Source organism: Dioscorea cayenensis, chromosome 12 (assembly GCF_009730915.1).
Source record: "Dioscorea cayenensis subsp. rotundata cultivar TDr96_F1 chromosome 12, TDr96_F1_v2_PseudoChromosome.rev07_lg8_w22 25.fasta, whole genome shotgun sequence".
Classification (NCBI taxonomy): Eukaryota; Viridiplantae; Streptophyta; class Magnoliopsida; order Dioscoreales; family Dioscoreaceae; genus Dioscorea; species Dioscorea cayenensis.
This window is the reverse complement of record NC_052482.1, coordinates 12,731,156-12,747,559: the sequence shown is the minus strand read 5'-3', so window position 1 is coordinate 12,747,559 and position 16,404 is coordinate 12,731,156.

Here is a 16,404-nt window from a genome sequence, read left to right as displayed (position 1 = left end):
TATATATAACACTTGGTATTTTCATATTGATACTTATGGAAATATAGTGATAATATTATACTTATTGGATGGGAAATTTCTTTTATATATATATATATATATATAATTTTGTTGTCCAAGATGAGCAGTAGAGTAGTAGAAAAATTAATCGCTGATTGAGCCTACCAATGACTTATAAATGATTAATAGAAACTACATTCTGGCAAATGCATTATTTAATCGTTGGTTCATCTCATGATGTTTGGTCTACGTCTTAGATCTATTGTTGCTATTTGTAATACATTTATGAAAGTTTATAATTTTGCAAATTTTTCATCATGTTCCGCCATAAAATTGAAATTAACTGCCGGACACTTGCAAAACATGTGTGCATGATCAATTGACGTATATGTACTTATGTGTAAAATATAAGTGAAGTCCACAATTAATCACTGGTACCTTTCATACTAATCTCTTTTATTTGATTGCATAATATTAAATAAAACATTATATTTACAAAGAATATTGATTAAGCGTAGAGTTGAGCGTTGTATAAGTTTTCAAATATATATATAAGAAAAGTGTTCTGCTGGGACATACATCCACATATAAAGGAAAAAGAGGGTTGAAAGGAGAGATAATTTGGTTGGTGAATAGTGCGGTGAGCGTACGACACAGGGGACAGTTCTGCAAAAAGTCAGTTTATTATAATATATTTTTTAAAAGTCATACCATAAAATAAATTAGTGTCAAAAGTAGGCTTTTAAATATTGCTTTTAATTAAGTACTAGAATAGAGTATTTTAAATTATTTACCAAAACTGGCGCATTTTATAATATTAAATTTTAAATAATAGTTGTGGGTTCACTGGTTTTCTAATATTAAAAATATAAAATTGGCGGAGTCCACTAATTTTTAATATTAAAATTTATATTTTTAAAAGCGGGATGGGTCACTCTGGTTTTTAATTAAAAACAATTTTACACTAAATCTTTCATTATTTCAGTAAAATTTTTACAACTAGTTTTATTTCCACTTCTACTTTCACTAAAAATAAAGCTCACTCGAGAATTATTAATGAGCAAGAAACAGATTACATATATTATAAAACATTCAACAAATCTGATATTTAAATTATATTCTGACGTATGACTTGGACGTTGCGTTCGGACCGATTTCGGCGATTATGGCTGCATTCTGATATAGACATGCGCTTTTGGGTGACGCCCTCCCTTATGTCCATCTCATTCTGATTCTGGTGGATTTTGGGCGCAGTGAGTGGTCTTAGCATTGTAAGATCGGTCTGGAGGCGCTGGGACTATTATAGGGGTTCAGTGTCTCTCATTTGACATTGGTTGAAACTCTTTATGATACTCATTAAAAATTATACATGACCTATAAACATTATCTACGTATCACTGCCATGATGTAGATGAATGTATACGCTGTGACAACGAACATGGCGACAAGGAAAAAATGAAATGTTTGAAACTCACCATGATCACACCATTGTTTTTCTTAAATCAATCACGATAAGCTACCGACTATACCTACCATCTTGAGGTGGTGCCATTTCATCTCTATGAAAGAATTTTTCTATCGCGATAAAGGGATTTAGTGTAAAAATTTTTCTTCATCGTGAAAGTAGAAGTGGGAATAAAACTAGTTGTAAAAAATTTTATGAAATGATAAAGATTTGAGTGTAAAAATTGTTTTTTAATTAACTAGTAGGACCCATCCGGTTTTAAAAATATAAATTTTAATATTAAAAAACTAGTGGGACTACTTGAGTTTATTTAGTATTAAAAACCGAGTGGAACCCTACGATTTATTAAAAAATTTAAAATTTAATATTATAAAAATGCCTAGTTTGGTAAAATAATTCTAAAAATGCATATTCTAATAATTAATTAAAAAGCAATATTTAGCCAGTCAAAAGTACCCCTTTATTTGTTTTTCTGGTTAAATTAAAAATGTTTGGTGAATCGCAGACTGCAAAAATAGAAAGTGCTTCTCTGCATTTTCACCTCAGCGCTTTTGCTCGAAGGGGCCACACTTTTGATTGTTATTGGATTATTAAAATAATTAAATAAAAAAGAAGAAAACCACAAATGGGATTTTTATTAAAAACTAAAAATAATTCTTAATAAAAACAAAATTTAAAAGAAATATTATATGAGGCGATTTACTTGGCGAAATCACGGGCGAATGACGATAGGTTGCCTATGTGGCAACCATGTCATCAATCTCTCCTCGGATTAAAAATTTCCCAAAAGCGAGGCCCTTCTTGGACATAGCGCCTCCATCTCATCTCAAAATCCAGAAAGCTGCTCCTCATCTCCATGCGTGCTTGAATCTCTCGGCCAGATGTGGTGTGGAGGGATCGATACCTCCTCCATCCTCTCAGGGGCTTTGAAGAGCCGTCGCCAAACTCATCGAGCAAGACCCGAAAGCTGTATGTTTTCTCTCCATCTCTTGATTTTCTTACATTTTTGTTTTTGGTTTGTAGTTTTTGTCATCTTGAGTTTGAAGGGTGGTACTTGGGTTTGTAGCTTGGACATAACGCCTCCTTCTTGTTCTTCTTGAAAGCTTCTCATCTCATCTCCGACAGAAGCACTCCTCATATCCATACACGCTCCTCGTCTCCTCATCTACACTCACAGGTCAGGAGCTATATGTTTTCTCTCCCTCTCTTGATTTTTCTTTAAGAGTTGTTAGAGATTTTTGGGTTTTATTAGCAAACTAAATTTTTCAGCGATATTTGATTTAATATATTTACTATTTGCATTCGGTTTTGTTATAAATTGATGTTTGTTATGGGAAAAATTTCAAATAAATAAATTTTTATTTGAGAAATGTTGATTATGAGATGTCTATCCTTGTTGTGGCAGTTTTGTCATTTTGATCAATCAATAAACAAAGTGTTGTAATCCGCTCAACATCAATTTGATGTTATTCATCCTAAGCTGTAAACTAGAAGATAGTAAAAGCGATAGAGATTGAAGACAAATGAGGGTTCATTTTTGAGTTGATCATCTCTATAACATTGCAGAGCTGTAAAAATCTCAAAAATTATAAGCCTCCAAAGCAACCTACGTTTTTCTTGATAATGTAAACTATGCGGTGAAACATGAGTACTAAAATGAAACCGAGAAAAGTCCACTTTTTAGTTGATCCCATTTCTACAAAATTGTAAGCGACCCTATGCTTATTTGAGAGGCATGACGGAGGCCTCAAACTATCCGAAATTCGTAGCCCGTTCACTGCTGTCAAAGCATCCCCATTATAGCGATTACTCGGTTTTTGTTGACATCAAGGTGAGTCCCCAATTGAAACAAGTTCACCATAAGCGGCGAGGCTCCCGGGTTCCTCCAAAATGACATTGGCATAGACCCCTTGACACTACAAGATAAATCATCAAATAAAATGGTTGACTATTACTATATCAATGACTTGTTTAAGGCATCAATAAAATTCTCCATACACATAAAAGGAGTAAAAAGCAGGATGAGATGCCTGCAACTAGATTTCGGGAAATACAAGAAGGATGAAAGATTCATTTAGTTTGCCAATAAACCCAAGAAATTCTAACAAATCACTATTCAAAATCACGCATTCAAAATTCAAACATTTTGAGACTCCATAACAACGTAAACACACATTCATCATATTCAAATCACTATAATGAAACTTCATTCGATCCATGAAGACACAAAAGTTATAAAAAGCAGCGACAAATTAATATTTCAACACATTTAGTTTACCAATAAACCCAAAAATTCTAACAAATCTTAATTCTGAGCATGAATCGATTGCACTGAAAAGTCCGGCCAGTGACGCATTTTCATATCTTACGCACAAATAATTTCATCGCGTTAAAAATGAAATGACAAAAGCACATCAAAGGGGAAGAAAACGCTTCCTAGAAAATTAACTATTTCCTCCATTGCTTTCCTCAAACACAAAAATATCTTGCAATAGTAAGTAATCTGCAGACCAGCAGGAAGTACCATCCCTTGATCTCAAGATGACAAAAACTATAACGAGAACAAAAAGCAGAGAAGAAAAATCAAAGAGAGGAGAGAAAACATACAACTTGGAAACTACGGAGTGAGTTTTGGCGATGGTCTTGAAGCCTATAGAAGATGGATGACGTGTCGATCCCTCCACGATCACACTGCGTCAGAAGATTCAAGCATGGTATGGAGATGAGAGCGGTTCAGAGATGACGCGGCTTCGGTATGGAGATGAAGAGCTTGAGGAGATGAGATGGCCGGCAGGTATGGAGGAGGCTTCGGAGGGAGGCGAGGAGGCGGCGGAGACGGAGATGAGAAGCTTCAAAGAAGAAGAGGAGCCTATCTCAGAAGGGCAGACTTGAGAATCAAACCGAGATAAAGGGAGGAGGCATTATGTCAAGTTGGGAATAATCATTAGACCTCGTTATTTCAGCCAAGTAAATCGGCTTATATAGCATTACTCAAATTTAAAACAACTCAAAATGACTTGAAACAACTTAAAGGGTGTATACTTAATTCATTTTATCTATCAAATCAAATTGTCTTCGCTAAAACGGTATTAGTGAAAATGGTGTCATAAGAAAAATTATTATTTTTCATTTATTTTTATTAAATTATAAATTACATGATAAGAAATTATGGGTTGATAATCATATAAAAATTAATATAGTTTTAATATTATCATAAATCGATTAAACAAAGATTAGTCTTATATTTTAGAAAAATTAATTAAGGTTTTTATGAATATGATAGACATTCTGTGAGATAGAAATAATAATAAATAAATGAGAAGTTAAAATATAATTTAGGAAGAATTACTGACCATTTCACCTCAAAGTAATTTCAAAACTTCCAAAACCCTCTTGCTTATACACTGCGCACGAATGACTGAGTTGGTGTTTCAACTTCCACTTTTACCCCTCACAGATTCAAAGCTGAATGGGTCCGCTTAGTGTGAGATTTCCATTTTGCCCTTGAAAATGGTGGATTTGGAGCGCCAAATCCATCGTGTCGACGCACTTTCGAGAACTACAGCTTGGTTTCACGATGAGCGATGCACTAAGTTTGCTGTTCACGTCTTGTTCTTCTCCTCATTTCTCCTCATTTGGTTTGTTCGAGCTTGATTACGCGGTTTCGTAAATACGGTGAGAATCTCTTCGTTGCTATCATTTTGACCATTACTGCGGGTGTTTTATTATGAAGGGTTTTTGTGGTAATGATAGATGTAAATATGTTTCGGGAAACGAAGTGCGGGTGAAGTTTATCGTACCCGAAATATATAAATTGGTTTCTCCAACGGAAAAATGAAGTTGATTTCCATCGGATTGGTCAAGTGCACTTCATCTTCAAATGAGTACATAGATCGATCTTGTTGTCGAGAGCAGACGATGTGCCATTAATCGAATCCCTCGAAAAGCTGGAGTTCATTTCGTTGTAAAGAGTTCTTCTCGTTTATGGTTATCTAGTTGTATATTTTAAATACTTTGCTTTAACTCTTTTGCTATTATCTGTTTAAATATATTACAAAATTTGTTTAATAATTGTCAGTCTCCGTTTATATTTATCTTTACCGTTTAACTATTCATATTAGCATGTAGAATTCTCAAAAGTCTCTGCATAAAATATTGATCTTTTTCGTTTGAACTGAAGTGTTGGCAGGTGGTAGGTGGCAGGTGGCAAGGTTATGGTATCCCGTGCATAAGAATTAATGATGGCATTAATTCTTGTGCACGGTAACATAAATATCCGAACACCTGTTTGTTGTGATCAGTCAATCTCGGTCCACTGTGCGTTTCACTTTTTCTCGGATATAAAGCGTCAACCTGCTTGTGGACTTCACACCATAAATGACAAGGAAGAACCCTTCCCATGGACAACCACTCCTCGTCGTCCTCATTCTCCTCCTCCTCCTCCTCATCTGCTTCTTGTGTATGATATTCGCTGGAGTCAGACGAAAATTCGAAGATAAACTCTATCTTAAAGGATGTCTCATAATCCTCCTTATCTTGAGAATCAATCAGCCGTAATCACGCAACAAGTTAAACTATCTTTTCTTGTCCAAGTCGAAATTCCCAAATAATTGCTTGAATGCAGAGGATTCTCCAGCGGTGGATGACGGGCAAGCAATTAAGCGGGCATTTTGACTTGGGTAAGAAAAGAAAGTTTTCACTTATTGCGTGATTGCGGAGGATTCTCTAGAGGAGGAAGATCATGAAACATCCTTTAAGACGGAGTTGATATTTATCACTTGAGAATTGTTCTTACCATTTAAGAACCTTTCGTCAGTGTACAAATATTACTTTCTGTGTTTAACTCTCAGAATCTTCGCTTAAGTCAGACCATGACACATTGATTAATAGACGTTTTTATGAATTTGTTTGCTTAACCTTTTTTAATGTGTTGTGTTCTACGTTGTGCAGGTTTAAGTTGATGCGCATGTTATGTAACCGCCGTGAGCATTTGAATGTACAGATACTTGGTGAGTCAAACCAAAATCTTAATAGACGAACGAGGGTCGAATCGCGAGTGTCCAAGGTCTGAGAAGACATTGTAAATGTTGTAAATGTTGTACATGTTTTATTTTAAATGAAACAAGCTTATTTGAGTGTGACCTTTTGATATTTAATCAGATTCTCCATTGTAAACATTTAAATTTTTTAAACAAACAAACTTATTTGAGTGCCAACTTGTGATAACTTGTGAAATTTAAACAGAGACATAGTAAAAACAATTTGAGAAACAAAAAACGGCATTATAAACAAAACAAAAAGTTAAACAATAATCGATTTACTCTTTAAACAATGACAACGGTGTTTAAAAAAATACATAAAGATGTTTAAACAGTGACCCAGGAGGTACCCATCTTCAACGCGATGTCAGTGAAAGCATTCAATTTAAACAATAACATATATTTTAAAACAGTTAAATCACTATATTTAAACGGTTTACATATTATTTAAATGATATAGAATTTATTTAAATAGTTAACCGTTATTTTAAACACTATATGTATCGGTTTAAACATAAAAAGCTTGACGTTTAAACAGAGACTCATGATAAGGTGAGAACTTTCATTCGAGCGATGACAATATGGCTTCCTCGCGACATTGACATATATATCCTTTTTTGCCCTTGGGATGGAGGGAAAAATACCGCCCAATCACATCACGTCTAGTCTAACCTCTATGCATACAACTGTGCACTTTTTTGTTTGCCTTTCCGATTGCTATTTGTTCTTTACATCATCATCTTCTTCGTCTTCTTCTTTTTGTTCTTCTTTTCATTTGGTTTGTACGATTTGGTTTTCGGCCGATATATTATGGAGAGTTTTTGTGGTATTGCTAGATACAACGGGGAGGGAAGAGTGCTAATGTTCACGGCTCAGACTTCTTGGTAGTTGGTGTTAGCTGAGATATGTGAGCGATGGGGTCTCGAAGTTTCCCTTGTCAGGGTGAAGTTTATCACACCCGATGGATATAAAACGGTTTGTCCAATAGAAAACGATGTTGACTTCCAGCGGATGTGTCACATGCACTCCATCTTCAAATGCGTTGTAGTTGATCTTGTTGTCGAGACAGACAATGTGCCATTGTCGAATCCTAATGAAAACAAGTTTTACTCGTTGTAAGTTCCTTCTCTTTTATTTGATCCAGTTGTATAGGTTCATTATTGTTTAAGTATGTCAGTCACTGGTTAAAATCTTGTACTATTCGTGTAAGTTAATTGTTCACTTGTTAACTATTTAATTTAACGTTTAAATATTTACTTTATCACTTAAACAACCTATTCTATGCTTAACATATTGATCTTTTCATTTAGCTGAAGTGTTGGCAGGAATTCAGATTCTGCGAGCGCTCCCGTTCAACCCCATGGTGACCCTGATGGTGTGGGATGTCTTCCTTCCTCGTCAGATCATTCTGAAGTGCTGTCGTTGGATATCGGACAACGTTTTGATGGTGTTGAACATTTTAGGGACGTACTTCGAGATTTTGCAATCAAACGAAATTTTGACTTCAAATTCATAAAGAACGAAAAACATCGGGTGACTGTGGAATACGCTGCCGATGGTTGTCATTGGCGCCTTCATGCATCAAAAGAGTTTAATAAAAATACTTTCAAAATCAACACAATCAACCCGTCACACACTTGCGGTGTTGGAGTAGGTTCGGCGTCACATCAGAAAGCGTACAAAAAATGGGTAAGCGCACGAGTGATTCAGAAGCTCAAGGACCGGCCCTTGTACAAGGCCATCGACATTCAGAAGGACATGTTGCGGGAACATGGTGTCCACATACCATACAAGCAGGCTTGGTTGGGAAAAGAGCATGCCCGGGTGGTCCTCGACGGCAGTGACATCTCCAGCTATGACTTATTGCTTTGGTATGTGGATAAGGTGGCTGAGACAAACCCCGGCAGCGTTGCGATCGTGGAAAGAGACGGTGATCATTTTAAACGTGCATTCTTTTCTTTCAGCGCGTGTATTGTGAGATTCAAGAGGGCTTGCAGGCCGCTGCTGTTTCTTGATGGTACCCACCTCCTTGGAAAGTATCGGGGTACACTACTGGGTGCCACAGGGAAAGATGGAAACAATGGTTTTTTCCATGTCGCCTTCGGTATAGTCGACAACGAGATCGACGCCAATTGGACTTGGTTCATATCAAAGTTAGGCGATGCTTTATACGAGGAAAGAGATTATAATGAGATAATTACCTTCGTGTCGGACAGGTCCAAGGGCCTTGTGAATGCAATTGCGAGAGTCTTCCCTTCTTCGCCACATGCCTACTGTCTTCGACATTTGGAGGCCAATTTTATGAAAGCCAATGTCAGACTTGGGAAGGCATTGAGGGAGGAGTGTTGGTCTATATGCTTTCGCATTGCGTGGGCATCCACGGCTAAAGAATTCGATGATACCGTGAATGAACTGCAGGCCACATCACCCGAAGGTCATCACTATTTGATTAATAAATCGGATATGGCACATTGGTCGAATTATCTGTTCAGAGGTGATCGTTGGGGTGAGATGTATTCAAATGTCGCGGAGTCGTTCAATGGTTGGATCAAAGAAGCTCGTCATTTACCGGTGACGAAAATGGTCGACTCCATAAGGTCTGCGAATGTTGATTTACACTTAACATTTAGTGTTACCCTTTAAACATTTCCATATTTGTTTAATTAAAATTGTCTGACTTTAAATATTAATTTAATCATTTAAATATTTACCATACTGTTTAAACAAGTTTACCAATTATTTAACCATCACTGTCTTTGTTTAACCTTATTTGCCAGGTTCAAGTTGATGCGCATGTTATGTAACTGGCATGAGCAAGCGAACAAATGGGAGACTTACTTATGCCCAGACATACATTCGAAGGTAGAGATAATTGTCGAGGATAGCCGAAATCTTCGTGTTGGTCGTTGTGTCGATGATCATTACGAAGTGATCGACCAGTGCAGCAACTCTGTAGATCTTGCCATCAAAACTTGTTCATGTCGAAGGTGGAAAGTTTATGGTATCCCTTGCAACCACGCTTGCGCTGCAATAATGCAGACAGACACCAACATTCATCGATTTATTAGCGGCTACTTCACCGTCGATAATTACAAACTGGCGTATAAGGAAGCTATATTCCCCATACCCGACGATGACAAGCCTTCAGACTGAAATTGTGAGCTTCGTTTGCGACCGCCTGTGATGAGAAGACAGCCTGGGCATCCTAGACGAAAGAGGATCGAGTCGCAAGCGTTTGATGTCCGCGAGTTACATTGCAGCCACTGCCATGGATCCGGTCACAATCGTAGATCTTGCAATGAAACTATCGCCGACTAGGCATTGTAAATAGCTGACTTCTAAAGAGAAACAATCTGAATTGAGTGGTAACTTTTCATATTTAAACTCTTATTCTTTACACTGTTATCATTTATTTAAACAGAGATAGTGTTAATTTAAAAATAGAAACTGTAATTTTAAATATTCAAACTGATATTTAAACGGTAGATGGTAAATTTAAATAATTAAACCGAAATGTAAACAATGACACTGTAAATTAAACAATGAAATGAAACTGAATGGAATTTAACTTGCTTTACAATTGAAAACAAACAAAATTTACATTGACATATACAAGTCATGTTCTTCGAAAACAAAAACAATGAATTGAATTTGTCCTGGTTTACATTCAAAAACAAAACTGACATTGATATATATAAGTCCTGTTCTTCGAAAACAAAATTTAACCCGCTTCTGACGACCCCCCTTTCTCATGGACGCCGGCTGCCCTCCCCTCCTTAAGTATGCGGGAAACATACTTTAATCTCAGGTAAGGAACGTCTGTCTGCGGTAGCCGTAGCTTCTCACCCCAAAGTAATTGCTCGATAAACCGCATGACATAGACGGCGCAATCGACGCTTCCTTGTTTTTGGCGTGGGGTTTCCATGTCGTGCACTAGTGGGTACTTTGAGGTCGCCGACTCGCCGAACTCCATATCGACACAAATGTCGAATAGATTCTGCTGTCGAGATATGCAAGTTGAGATTAGAATACCGATTAAATACCAAACACTATTAATCGAGCATAATTTATTAAAGAACTTACCATGTCCAACGCGTCTTTATCGTACCCCGCGCATGAAGAATAATGCCTATATTCTTGTTTATCATTGTCATGGACGAGGACATAGAAGTGGTCATTCATGATTATCGGGAGGATAACAATTTGAACTTCATGCAAGTTGCGCATGACATCTCCGATCATAGCCATAGTGATTTCATGTGCGTCGTCCTGCTTTGACATAAACAGCGGCAGCGGTCGTGTGATGGAGGCGCGCTTCTTGTAAGGATATGGCACTTTGCTCAGCGACTTTTGTATTATGCATACGAAAGCGTCCATCACATCATCTGTGACCATCACCTTCCCCTCAAGCAGAGTGTATAATTTGTCCCGTGTGGTGCTGACAACGTCATTCTTCCACACGACAGTGCTGAGGTTAAACGATAACAGATATAATTAGACCATATTGTAAATATTTAAATGATATTATCAATTTTCAAATGATATTATAAATAATTAAACGTTAAATAGATAAACTAAATGATAATATATAAACATTTAAACACTATCATAAAAACTTTAAACTTACCTATCCATATGGCAGTTGAGGAAGATCCTTATTAACTCCTGCTCGTATTTGTTAAGACGCGATTGACCAACCCATTTTTTCTTCTTCGGAACAAAGACTTTCCGAGCCGTCTCGTCCAATTGTTGATTAGCCTTGATCATCTCTCTCGTTGCTCGGTCGGGGTCTTCATGGGGTACTGTCGTTGAGCCTTGATGGTGTTCATCACCAGTAGCATCTTCCTTCGATGCGGGGACAGCGACATCATCAACCGCAGACACATCCTTACATGGTTGTTGTTGTTGTGGGATTGTGTCTGGCTTCGATGCGGGGACGACGACAGCATCAACCGCAGACATACCCTTACACAGGATCCCTCTTGGATTTTTTTTTAGTTTGAGAGAAAAAATGAGTGATGAGTTTATTTGAGAGGGCATTTTTGTACTTTTCACAGGACCCCTTCTTGAAATTTTTTTTATGTTAGAGAGTAAAAAAAATGAGTGATGAGTTTATTTGTGAGGGGTATTTTTGGTAAAAAAATGATAAAAAATGAAGAAAAAGAAAAAGATAAAAAAATGAAGGATGAGTAAAAAGAGGGAGAAAGGGGAAAAATGAAGGATGAGTAGAAGGAAAAATGAAAAATAAAGGGTAAGTAAAAAAGAGAAGAGTGGGAAAAATGTAGGATGAAAAAAAAGGAAAAAAAATGAAGAAAGATGAAGGAAAAAAAAGATATGAAGGATGGGTAAAAAAATGATGGATGAATTTATTGGAGTGGGGTATTTTGGTAATTTTTTTGCAGGACCTCCTCTTGAAAGATCGTATGAGCATTTCTTTAACACCACATTGAAGTCTTGACACTCTTGGGATAAGGAGAAATTCTCATAAAATTTCTCTAACTCCGCCTTGAGATCTAGACACTCTTGGGGTAAGGAGAAATTCTCATAAAATTTCTCCAACTCCGCTTTGAGGTCTAGACACTCTTGGGGGTAAGGAGAAATTCTCATAAAAATTTCTCTAACTCCACTTTGAGGGTCTAGACACTCTTGGGGAAAGGAGAAATTCTAATAAAAATTTCTCTAACTCCACCTTGAGATCTAGGCAGGTCTTAGGGTAAGGAGAAATTCTCATGAAATTTCTCTAACTCCACCTTGAGATCTAGACATTCTTGGGGTAAGGAGAAATTCTCATGAAATTTCTCTAAATCCACCTTGAGGTCTTGACACTCTTGGGTGGGGTAAGGAGAAATTCTTATAAAATTTCTCAAACACCCCCCTTGAATTCTTAACACTCTTGGGGGTAAAAAGGAATATTTTTTAAAAAAGATATCTCTAAAATCCTCTCTGAACTCACAATGAGGTCTTTTGATACTCACTGGTGTGAAATTTAAAATTTGTTTTTAATAAAAACTCTCTTCAAGCTCACTTTGAGGTCTTTTGACACTCATTGGAGTAAAAGAAAAATGTAGGATGAAAAGAAGAGTTAATGAAAAACAAATTTCTTGAAGTGAAAGGAAGAGTAAAAAAAATGAAAATTTCACAAAAAATATCTCTCATCAACACTCATTAAAAAAAGTGTTGACAAAGATTTTCTTGAAACCCATTGTGAGGTCTCTTTCACAAAAATGAATTAGAAATCTCATTATTGACAACTAACGGAAATCAAGTTCATAATTATAGCTTGAGATCCATTTTAAAAGAAAGTTAAAATTGTCAAGTTAATGACCTAATCATGTTGAAGGTCACGACTTAAAGATCTAATGGTCAAAGTTCAAAAGCATCGAAGAGTCAAGACCTAAATGTGTCATGTAAGTGACAAATGCAACTCTGAAATTTAAGGCACCAAAAAGTCAAAGACCTAAGATATTTCACAAGTCAAAGAACGGAAGATTTTTTTTTACAAGCACAAAGAGCTAAAGTTTTTAGCGATAAAAGAAGCAAAAATGACCAAGCAGGAAACTCATAAATGCAGAGTAACCACAGCTTGAGAGTCATGCAATGTGTCAAGATGCACGCACACATAAAAAAAATGAAGAAGGCCACAGTAACTGAACTAAAGGGGTCTTCCTACATGCTTTTAGCAAAAGAGTCAAGTGCGTCAGCCAAGTAAAAAAAACATAGCTCTCTTAATACTTTTGTATTATCGCTCATGATCATATGTTCATATGTTCTTTGAAATTAATAAAAAAAATTAATTTTATGTTGCTCAATCATTTCTCATTTACACTTATTTACTTAATCGGATGTTCCCATGACATTATCTAGGATAATTATATTAGAGGCTTGCACCTAATAGAAGTCATAAACCTGCAATCACATAAAAATATAAAAATAATTAAAATTTGATTTATGGTCCATGCTTTTTAACCGATCAATCCTAATTAAAGGCCGGGTGACAAGGAAGAAGCCCACAAAGTCTGGCACGCCTGGTGGGACTCGAACCCACAATCGCTTGATTAGAAGTCCAGGTGGAAATTGTGAGGACGATCCTAAACCCACATTCTTAAGTGTACAATTAACTCAAGAATAGAAAGAAGCCATTCAAAGCATTCTTGCGGAGTATATTGACTGTTTTGCATTGAGTTATAAGGAGATACCAGGGCTCGACACAGAAGTAGCAGTGCACAAGCTTGCTATTGACCCAAATTTTCCACTAGTGAAACAAGCACCAAGAAAGATAAAGTTTGATTTGGAGGTGAGTGTCATTGAAGAAACCAAGAAACTAATCGAAGCTGGTTTTATAAGAGAAGAAAAGTACCCTAACTGGATCGCTATTATAGAGCCTGTCAAGAAGAAGAATGAGCAAATCAGAATATGTGTGGACTTTAGGGACTTAAATAATGCATGGCCCAAAGATGATTTTCCACTACCTGGCATGGAGATCATGATTGATAACACTTCCTCTTATGAGATGTTTTCTTTCATGGATGGTTTCTCTGGGTACAACCAAATTAAGATGGACCCAGAGGATGAAAAGCATATTGCATTCCAGACACCAACAGGCATCTACTACTACAAGGTTATGCCATTTGGACTAAAAAATGTGGGGGCAACATAACAAAGAGCCATGACGAAAAATCATTGATGATTTGATTCACTATGTCGTGGAGTGTTATGTAGAGATTTGGTGGTGAAAACACAAACAAGAGATCAACACCTCAATGACTTGAGAACGGTGTTCGATCGTATTAGAAAATATAACTTGAAGATGAACCCTATGAAATGTGCATTTGGGGTACTATCTGGAAAATTCCTGGATTCATCATGAGGCACCGAGGAATAGAGATTGACCCCTCTAAAGTTAAAGCAATCATAGAAATGCCACCTCCAAAGACATTGATGTAGCTGAGGTCCTTCCAAGGACATCTTGCCTATATCCAAAGATTCATAGCCAATCTTTTGGGCAAGTGTAAGCCATTCTCAAAGCTGGTGAAAAAGAATGCTCTCTTCAAATGGGATGATGAATGCCAAAACACTTTTGAAGAAATCAAGTTCTACTTACTGAATCCCCCAGTGTTAGCAGCGCCAATTGCAAGAAAACCATTGATCTTATACACAACGGGAATTAAGAGGGAAAGGAGAACACCCTAAATTATCTTAGTAGGATGTTGGTGGGTGCTGAAACCCAATATACTCCTATTAAGAAGCACTGTCTTTCCTTAGTGTTTGCAGTGAAGAAGCTTCGGCATTATCTACTCTCACATAAGGTGATTCTCATATCAAGGATAGACCCACTCAAGTACTTGATGTCAAGACCATTTCTCACTAGAAGATTAGCAAAATGGGCATTGATACTCATGGAGTTTGACATAACTTATACTCCACAAAAAGCAATCAAAGGTCAAGCATTAGTAGATTTTCTCACGGCACATCCTTTACTCGATGAATCTCCCTTGAGATATGATCTCCCTGATGAAGAGACTTTGGCAATTGAAGAGGAAAAACAATGTTGGAAGATGTACTTCGATGGAGCTTCTCCGATCCAACCAGTTGTTGGACCTAAAATTCCTTAAGTTAGAGCTGGTATTGAACTAATCTTCATTTTGTTTGAAGGTGGGATCCTGAGATACTCTCTTTCTTTGTTGAAGCCATGCACTAACAATGAAGCAGAATATGAAGCTCTTATTGCTGGATTGGAGCTAGCAGTTATTATGGGGATTCAAGCTTGCATATATATATGGTGGTTCACAACTCATTAGAAATCAAGTTGAAGGAAGTTTCAAGACTCAGAGAGTTATTGAATTATTGAAGCAAATCCCTAATGTTAAGATGGAGAAAGTTTCCAAGTCTATTAATGGAAAAACAGATAGCTTAGCCAAACTGGCAAAAGGGTTAGCTGATCCAGATCAAGAAAAAACCCAAGTCACCATTCAAAATAGGAGGGTCTTGAGTTCATGTCTTAAGGAAGAGTCAAAAAATAAACAGGTCAGAAAGAAAAAGTTCTAACAGTGGTTGAAGATAATTGGAGTGATCCCTTCATTAAATACTTGAAGTATGGCAAACTCGCAGATGAAAAGTCTATGGCGACGCAGTTAAAGAAAAGGGCGATGAGATTTACCCTTGTTAATGACGTTCTCTATCAAAGATCATATGATCAACTCCTACTAAGATATCTCTCAAAGGAGGAGTCTGAAGAAGTCATGCATGAAGTCCATTTTGGTATTTGTGGAGCTCATCAGTTAGGACCCAAAATGCGGTTGTAGATCAAAAATATTGGGTACTATTGGCCAAGCATGATTAACGATTGCCTACAATATGCAAGAACGTGTAAATTGTGACAAGCTCATGGGGATTTCATTCATGAAAATCCCAACCCTTTGCACCCTACAATCTCTTCATGGCCTTTCGAGATGTGGGGGACTGATGTGATAGGGTCCCTATTGAGCCTCTATCATCAAGAGGGGCATCGTTTTATACTAGCTGCCACCAACTATTTTTCATGATGAGTGGAAGCCATTCCTTTAAAAGGAAGTAATGGCTGAAAACATCATCAAGTTCTTTAAGGACCATGTGCTATATAAATTTGGAACACCTCGAAGGATCATCTTTGACAATGGGCGAGCATTCAAAAGCTTCAAGGTTGGAAGATTTGCTTAGCATCACAAAATAGATTGTAGGTATTCCTCTATCTATAATGCTAGAGCAAATGGTCTTGCAGAAGCATTCAATAAAACATTAATTACGTTGTTGAATAAAGTAGTTTCAAAAAGTCAAAGGGATTGGTGCGAAAGGCTTCCTGAAGTTTTATAGGCAACCAAACAACATATCGAACACCAACTCAATCAACACCATACTCAATGG